Genomic DNA, 8,304 nt, shown 5'->3' with positions numbered 1-8,304 from the left:
ACAGCCGTCTTGAATGGACTGACCACACAGTGAGGGACCAATAGAGGGTCCCTTTGACCCATTTGGGGCTTCCCTGGTGGCTCAGAGGTTAAAGCGTCTGCCTGAAATGCGGGAGGCCAGAGTTTGATCCCTGGGTCGGGAAGATCCCATGGAGAAGGAAATGGCAACCCATTCCAGTATTCTTGCCTGGAGAATCCCATGGAGGGAGGAGCCTGGTAGGCTACAGTCCACGGGGTGGCAAAGAGTCGGACATGACTAAGCTACTTCACTTCACTTTGACTCATTCGACCTTAGGTAGTGTTGTATCAAAACTTTTTGTTTTTAATCCTATTAACATCTATTTTATTTATTTCATTTCTTAATAATCATCTAAAAATTTTTATACTTTTGTGATGAGTTCTTTTAAAATTTCCACCTTGTTGGGAAAAAGTCTCTAGACTTAAGTTTTTTCTTACTTCCCTGCTAATAAACCTAGTTAATATTAATTATCCTAATTTTTTTATTAGCATCGATAAGACTCATTGAGCAGAAGCAGAGACCACAAATAAAGATTCTCAAACCATTTTTTCCAAATTAAAGGAGTTCTTAGGTTAACCATTATATATATATTTTCCCACTATTTAACTTTTTTTTCCACCAATAAAACAGCTGTTTATGATGAGAGCTCTTTAAAAATTTACCAGTTTAGAAGTTTCTCCAGTGTAAATGATCTGTCATCTGGCCATTTATGAAATATTGCCGGAGCCAGCTGGCAAAGTCGATCAGGTCCCGAGAACGTGCACGGCGGGGCTAAGAAAGAAACTAAAGCAAGAGACTACAAAGATGGGGTCGAGAGGTTCAGACATGTCAAAATATATCTTAATAGTGAATCAAACCAATAAGATAAAAGAGGTGTCCCCACAAGAGATCACGAAGGATGCCACAGATACAAGATCCAGAAAATTTATTCCCCAGGATAGTCTAAGAAAAGAAAGGCTTTCACTGTATAGCTGATGCAATGATGGTTAAGATCTCAAAAAGCCCCTGAGAGTTGGCACAGTCAGAAAAAAGACTGCTCACAATCTTGGTCTATTCAGTTGGCTGTCAATATGTGTACCTTCCACATGGCAGAGAAAAGTTCTCAAAATACAACACACACACACAGAATTAAGATATAGAAGAGTTCCATAACTCCTTCCAATATTCCCTCCTTTTTGGAACCCATTCCCTTTTCCTATCCTCAGCCCCTGGTAACCATCAATCTGATCTCTGTACTCTTTGCCTTCTCCAGACTGTCACATCAATGGAATCATGCAGTATGTAGTCTTTAGTGTCTGGATTATTCCACTTAGCAAATGCTTTTGAAATGAGTCCATATTTCTGCCTATATCATTAGTTATAACTTTTTATTGCTGAGTAGCATTCCATGGGGCTTCTCAGGTGGCTCAGTGGGTAAAGAATCCACCTGCAATGCAGGAGATGCAGGCAGACATGAGTTTGATCCCTAGATCCGGATAATTCCCTGGAGGAGGGCATGGCAACCCACTCCAGTATTCTTGCCTGGAGAATCCCATGGACAGAGGAGCCTGGTGGGCTACAGTTCATAGGTTGCAAAGAGTCAGATACAACTGAAGCAACTGAGCATGCATGCAAGCACAGCATTCTGTGGTATTGCTGGAGGAAGGGAGACCCCTTCCAGGGCCCGAGATTGGGTTCTAACACTTGGAAATGAATTGTCCGAGAAGACACATGCTGACAAAGCAAGAGACTTTACTGGGAAAGGGTGCCTGGGAGGAGAGCAGGAGGGTAAGGGAACCCAGGAGGACTCTGCCACATGGCTTGCAGTCTTGGGTTTTATTATAATGGGATTAGTTTTTGGGTTGTCTCTGGCCAGTCATTCTGGCTCAAGGTCCTTCCTGGTGGTGGATGCATTGCTCCACCAAGAATTCCAGTGAGGATTCTGGGAGGTGGTAGGACACATGGCATCTCCTTTTAAACTTTCCTGAATACTTCTGGTTAGTGGTAACTTGTTAGTTCTGTGTTCCTTACCAGGGCCTCCCATCGTAAAATAACTCATGCAAATGGTTACTATGGTGCTTGGCCAGGGTAGGGTATTTCAGTCACTGTGTTTTCCCTAACAGTATGAGTATCCCATTGATTTATTTATCTATTCACCAGTTGATATTTGGGTTGTTTCCAAATTAGGGCTATTTTTGAGTAAATTTCTATGAACATTTGCATACAAGTCTTTGAGTAGACATACTTTTTTATTTCCTCTGGGTAAACATCTAAAGGTGGGATTGCTAGATTATGTGGTAAGTTTATATTTATCTTTATTAAAGACTGTTGAACATTCCTACTGGCAACATAAGAGCTCCAGACTCTTTAAGGATCCTTCACATACATATACTCTACTTTTCCTACCATAATAGGTCATTTTTGAGAGGATCCTTTCTACTGTGAAAGCTCAGAAAAGGTTTTGTAGGATGTTTCAGTTACTCACTCTAATGGTTAGTATAACAGATTGCACCATTAAGAAACGCTCATGTTTAGAAATAAAGACTATCCAACCCCAATCCTCTTTTTCTCTGACTGTTACTCATCACTCCTGAATTTTCTTTACCCTCTTTTAAAAAATATTTATTCATTTGTCTGTACCAGGTCTTAGTTGCAGCATGTGGGATTGAACCCAGGCCCCCTGTATTGGGAGCGCAAAGTCTTAGCCACTGGACCAACAGGGAAGTCCCTTTTCACTTTCTTCATTAGGGTGCTGCTGCTGCTGCTAAGTTGCTTCAGTCATGTCCGACTCTGTGCGACCCCATAGACGGCAGCCTACGAGGCTCCCCCATCCTTGGGATTCTCCCGGCAAGACACTGGAGTGGGTTGCCATGTCCTTCTCCAATGCATGAACATGAAAAGTGAAAGTGAAGTCGCTCAGTCGTGTCTGACCCTTAGCAATGCCATGGATTGCAGCCTACTAGGCTCCTCCATCCATGGGATTTTCCAGGCAAGAGTACTGGAGTGGGGTGCCGTTGCCTTCTCTGCTTCATTAGGGTGGACAACATTAAAAACTTTGGCTAGCTAACTAATTATTAGTGTCAAGGATTTTTATTTTTGATATTAAAAAAAGCAAAATTCATTTCTGGGCCTCTCCTATTTATTCAGTTTTTCTCATCACTCCTGAAGAAAATTCAGGAGTGTGAGTAACAGTCAGAGATAAAAAGGATTGGGATTGGATAATCTTTATCTGGGGAAGATCCCTTGGAGGAGGGCATGGCAATCCACTCCAGTACTCTTGCCTGGAGAAAACATGGACAGAGGAGCCTGGCAGGCTACAGTCCCTAGGCTTGCAAAGAGTTGGACATGACCGAAGTGACTTAGCACGCAATCTTTACATGTTCTCTCTGAACTTTAATTTTATAGACAGACACTTTTCCTGGTGATTTAGATTTCCCTTCCCTTATATTTCCTTTCATTTTGATTTTTTGAAAGTCCTTCTTCTCCTTTCCTTTCCTCAGGAGTGTATCTTGATATTGTTCTTTGCCTTTGTGATCGGTGGCTGCATCTGCTTGCATGATTCCTTGCGTGGGGACAGCCAGGTCTTGGCTTATTCTTGACTTTCCTGCATGCAGAGCATTTTTGCTTCTTTTTCCACATACATAGAAGGAAAAGAGAGAAAATTACATGATTCTCTGACTGTGTGTCCAGGAAAGGCCCTGTGAGCTTGAAAGCCCTGGGTTTTTATTATCCAACCAGAAGGAGGTATTCATTTCTACTTGAATAGAGGCACACAGCTCTTTTTCAGACTGGAGCTGACTATTTTGCATGAAACAAAGAAGTTATACATTAGCATGGGGTAGCTGGCTTTTCTCAGTAGCTGTCTAACAATGACTAGAGACAATGGTTTAATTATAAGCTGCCACAGTTAAAAGACTCTTAACCCACATACAATATCTTATCAAAATTTCACCATTCCTTTGGAAAGAGGTTTAAACTGGTTTGCAGAGCTAATGAAGAGCCTACTTTGTCTTTTCCATTTCCCTGCTGCTCCCAAAGCATCTCAAGCCTATTTCAGCCTCTGGCTTTTGCCAAAGCTGTTCCCACAGTCTGGGGTGCCTTCCCTCCTTTCTTGTGCTTATCTATTATTTACTTCTCTTTCAAAGCTCTTTTCAGACACTTCCTCCTTTAAGAAGGGTTTTTTTTTTTTTTTTCATCTTTACAATTTCAGTCCACTGAGCTCTACTGTCTATGGACATGCATTTCTAGTGCACATAATTTAATACAGATTATTCTTCAGTTGTATGAATTGGTGGTCTTATAGTTATTTATTTATTTCAGAAAAGAACTATTGGAGAGTAGATACCATATCTTACTCATTTTTGCATTTCAGTCCCTAACACAGCTCCTGGCAGTGCAAAATTCTGTTGAATGAGTGATTGAATGTTAGGCATATGGCAGGGACTCAGTAAATAATTATTGGTTGATTGATAAGAGGCCTTTTTAGGAAATGCTACATAACTTCATCGGCAGCATCACCATTTTAATGCTGGTTTGTACTGTCTGCAGAAGTTTAGTTAGAAACTACCTACCCTCACGTCTTCTTCCGGCACTGACTCCTTTTCTCTCCTTCCAGTAAGTTGGACAGCAAAGGGGTAGATGACCTAAAAGACAAGAAGATAGGGAGGATTAAGAAGGATAAACAGACAATTGGAAAATCTTTTAAAATATATCTTGGTTATGATTTGTATTCAGCTCCACAGGTTGGGAATTATTTTACATTAAATGAGTACATTAAAAATGTGGGGCAAATAATGAATGATTGCAAGGTCTTGTTTACATGTAAAGCCACTGAACACAGTGCTTATTTCTAAGGATGGCAGGGTGAAGTGAGGCTCCTTTCTTCTGCTGGAGGGAGGCACACTTCACCCAAAGGGAAGGTTTCACCTAGATGTCATCCACAGAGTCAAGATTCAGGACTGTGTTTATGAAGAGAACTTGAATTAGCGTCTTAGTGTGTTTTCTCTGTGCCCAATTCTTGTTTCCCCTCTCTCCAGGGTTACTCCAAGGCAGCCACTGTGATCAGCACAGGGAGGAAGGAGAGCCACTCCTTGGGCTCCTACCTCCATCCTCTTAAGGAGGAGCCTTCTGACAAGGAAAGAGCCTTCCAGACTGAGGATCTAGCTGGATCTTTGCTCAAGTTTTTTCTCTCCAGGTTGTTGAGGTGAAATATAATGCTGCTGCTGCTGCTAAGTCACTTCAGTTGTGTCTGACTTTGCGCGACCCCATAGATGGCAGCCCACCAGGCTCCAATGTCCCTGGTATTCTCCAGGCAAGAACACTGGAGTGGGTTGCCATTTCCTTCTCCAATGCATGCATGCATGCTAAGTTGCTTCAGTTGTGTCCGCCTCTGTGTGATCTTATGGACAGCAGCCCGCCAGGCTTCTCTGTCCACGGGACTCTCCAGGCAAGAATACTGGAGTGGGTTGCCATTTCCTTCTCCAAAATATAATAAGTCAACTCTTTTCCAAGGAACAAGCAAAGAATGATTTCACTTAACTGTTAAAACTCTGTAATATTATTGTAGGGAGGGGGTCCCATCCAGGGCCTGAGAGTGGGCTCTTGTCCAACCGTCTTTCTATGTAAGGACTGGAATTCAGGGACCCTTTAGGGGAGAAACAGGTAGGTCCAATAACAGATATTAGAACTGATGTCAATACAGAAAATGGACGCTTACATAATTAACTGGAAAAAAAAAATATGAGCACATGTAGCCACATATCTCCATGGGTTGGTGGACCAGTTGATATATTGGTTACAAATGCATAGATGGCTGATTGGCTGAATGAATGAATGAATGAATATTTCATACCAAGGGAATTTGGATTAGTTGGTTTGTGGTGTGAACAAAGCTAGATACTATATACACCTTATGTCTGTAATTAACTTTCTAGTACTGAAGGCCTTAAACCCTTTACATGAGCAATGTGAAGTTTCTGAGATTTCTAAAATAGTGTGACTTGTAAGTACCTAATGGAATGTTAGAGAAAGCTAAAGGATAAGCACTGCAGGAAGTGAGTTGGGCACTAACATAGAAGTCTGCAGTGTGGTGTAATAATAAAATGGGAAGGAACATTAATTTACCGTTTATAATCCCTATTGCTCTATAAAAAGGGAATATCCTAAGAATGTTGTTTGTTGAGCAGCATGTGGGAATTAAAGCCTGGAGACTCTGGGAAAGGACTAAATTCCTTTTTTAAGAAAGATGCTGGTGGCATCATAAAGGGACAGGTAGGGAGGCACCCAGAGGCTGAGAATGCTGGAACCAGTGGGCAGAGGGATGCGAAGTATTGTTCCTAAAGAGTACATTTTTATCTTCGTACATTTTTGAACTTTATATAAATGGCATCAAATTGTGTATATTCTTTTCTGACTGCAATATTATGTTCCTGACAGTCATCCATTTTAAAATGTGTGACTATCATTCATTCATTTCGTGGCTGTATACTATCCTATTATATAACATTGCTTTATCCTTTACTTTGTGGAGAGACATTTGAATTGTTTCTAGTTTCTTCCCCCAGTTTCTAGAAGTGTGCTGTGAGTGTTTTTGGACAACTCTCTTGGACACACATGTAAGAATTTCTCCAGGGTACCTGCTGGGTTTGGTGGTTTTAGTAGGTTATGGGTTATGCAGATCTTCAGCTTCTTTAGATAATATGAAATTGTATCAATTTATTTATTTTTGAAGTTTTAAAAACTTTTATATGCAAAGCGCTGGTATTGTTTCTGCATAAGGTAGCTGTGCTGGATGATCCACTTAAAGAAGTTCAGTTAGTTCAACTTAATGAAGCCGATGTCTTTCGTGTACTGGCGGAAACTCTAGGGACACATATTGAGGCCTGTTTCTGGATCAGACCATGCTGGTTTGAGCAGACCTGGCAAGAGTGAGAACCCTGGCCGAATTGTCTCAGATGGCTCCAGTAGAGCTGCTGGTGATCCATGTTATTCTCTTGGCTTCAACAAGGCTGAAATTGTACCAATTTATAATCTCACCAGCAATTTATGAGAGGTGACATCTTAATAATAATAATTTTTGCAATCCATGAGTGTATTTCTCCTTTTATTATTAAAGCCTTTAATTTTTTCTCAGTGGTTTTATTGTTTTCAGGCTTGCATATTCAAGTCTTAAAAATCTTTTGTTAAATTTACCCCTTCAAGTATTTCATATGTTTTGGTGTTGTTGTAAATTTTTTTTTTAATTCAATTTCTAATTGTTTATTGCTAGCATATAAGGTAGTATCATAGGCTTCTCTATAAGGGCTTCCCAGGTAGCTCAGTGGTAAAGAATCCGCCTGCAATGCAGGAGACATGGGTTAGATTCCTGACTGGCAAAGATTCAGTGGGGTCCTGAGAGTCACACAGGACTTAGTGACTAAACCACCACGACCATATGATTCCCCACAAAAATCTGGTATTCTACAACCTTACTACATTTATTCGTTAATTCTAGGAACATTTTGGGGTAGATTCCTTAGGATTTTCTACATAGATGATTATGTCATTTGCAAACAAAGACCATTTTACTTTCTCTCAACCCTCCCTCCCTCGTGTGTTTTTTTTTTCCTTTTTATTGAGGTATAATTGACAATATTGCAAGGTATTTAAAGTGTACAGAGGTGATGATTTGATAGATGTGTATACTGTTAAAGGATCCCCCCCCCAGAGTTAATTAACATATTCATCACCTTATATATTTACCTTTTTATTTGATGAAAACATGTAAGTTCTACACTTTTCAGTCAGTTCAGTTCAGTTCAGTCGCTCAGTCGTGTCCGACTCTTTGCGACCCCATGAATCGCAGCATGCCAGGCCTCCCTGTCCATCACCAACTCCCGGAGTTCACTCAGACTCACGTCCATCGAGTCAGTGATGCCATCCAGCCATCTCATCCTCTGTCGTCCCCTTCTCCTCTTGCCCCCAATCCCTCTCAGCATCAGAGTCTTTTCCAATGAGTCAACTCTTCGCATGAGGTGGCCAAAGTAATGGAGTTCTACACTCTTAGCAACTTTCAATTACACAGTATAGTGTTATCAATTATATTCACCCCATTATATTAGATCCTCATACTTTATTCATCTTATAATTGAAAGTTCGTAGACTTTTAGCATGGAGAAGGCAATGGCACCCCACTCCAGTATTCTTGCCTGGAAAATCCCATGGACGGAGGAGCCTGGTAGCTGTAGTCCATGGGGTCGCTGAGGGTCAGACACGACTGAGCGACTTCACTTTCACTTTTCACTTTCATGCGTTGGAGAAGGAAATGGC

At 41.1% G+C, this 8,304-nt stretch overlaps 2 pseudogenes; both read right to left on the bottom strand.

The window, feature by feature from the left end:
• LOC104982087 overlaps positions 1-5,105 on the bottom strand; it is a 24,317-nt pseudogene extending 19,212 nt beyond the window's left edge.
• Positions 5,106-6,810: 1,705 nt separating this feature from the next.
• Positions 6,811-6,989, bottom strand: LOC104981983 (annotated as a pseudogene).
• Between the last annotated feature and the right edge of the window lie 1,315 nt (positions 6,990-8,304).

The sequence above is a fragment of the Bison bison genome, unplaced genomic scaffold (genome assembly GCF_000754665.1).
Source record: "Bison bison bison isolate TAMUID 2011002044 unplaced genomic scaffold, Bison_UMD1.0 scf7180017864526, whole genome shotgun sequence".
NCBI lineage: Eukaryota > Metazoa > Chordata > Mammalia > Artiodactyla > Bovidae > Bison > Bison bison.
This window is presented reverse-complemented; position numbering and strand designations above follow the sequence as displayed.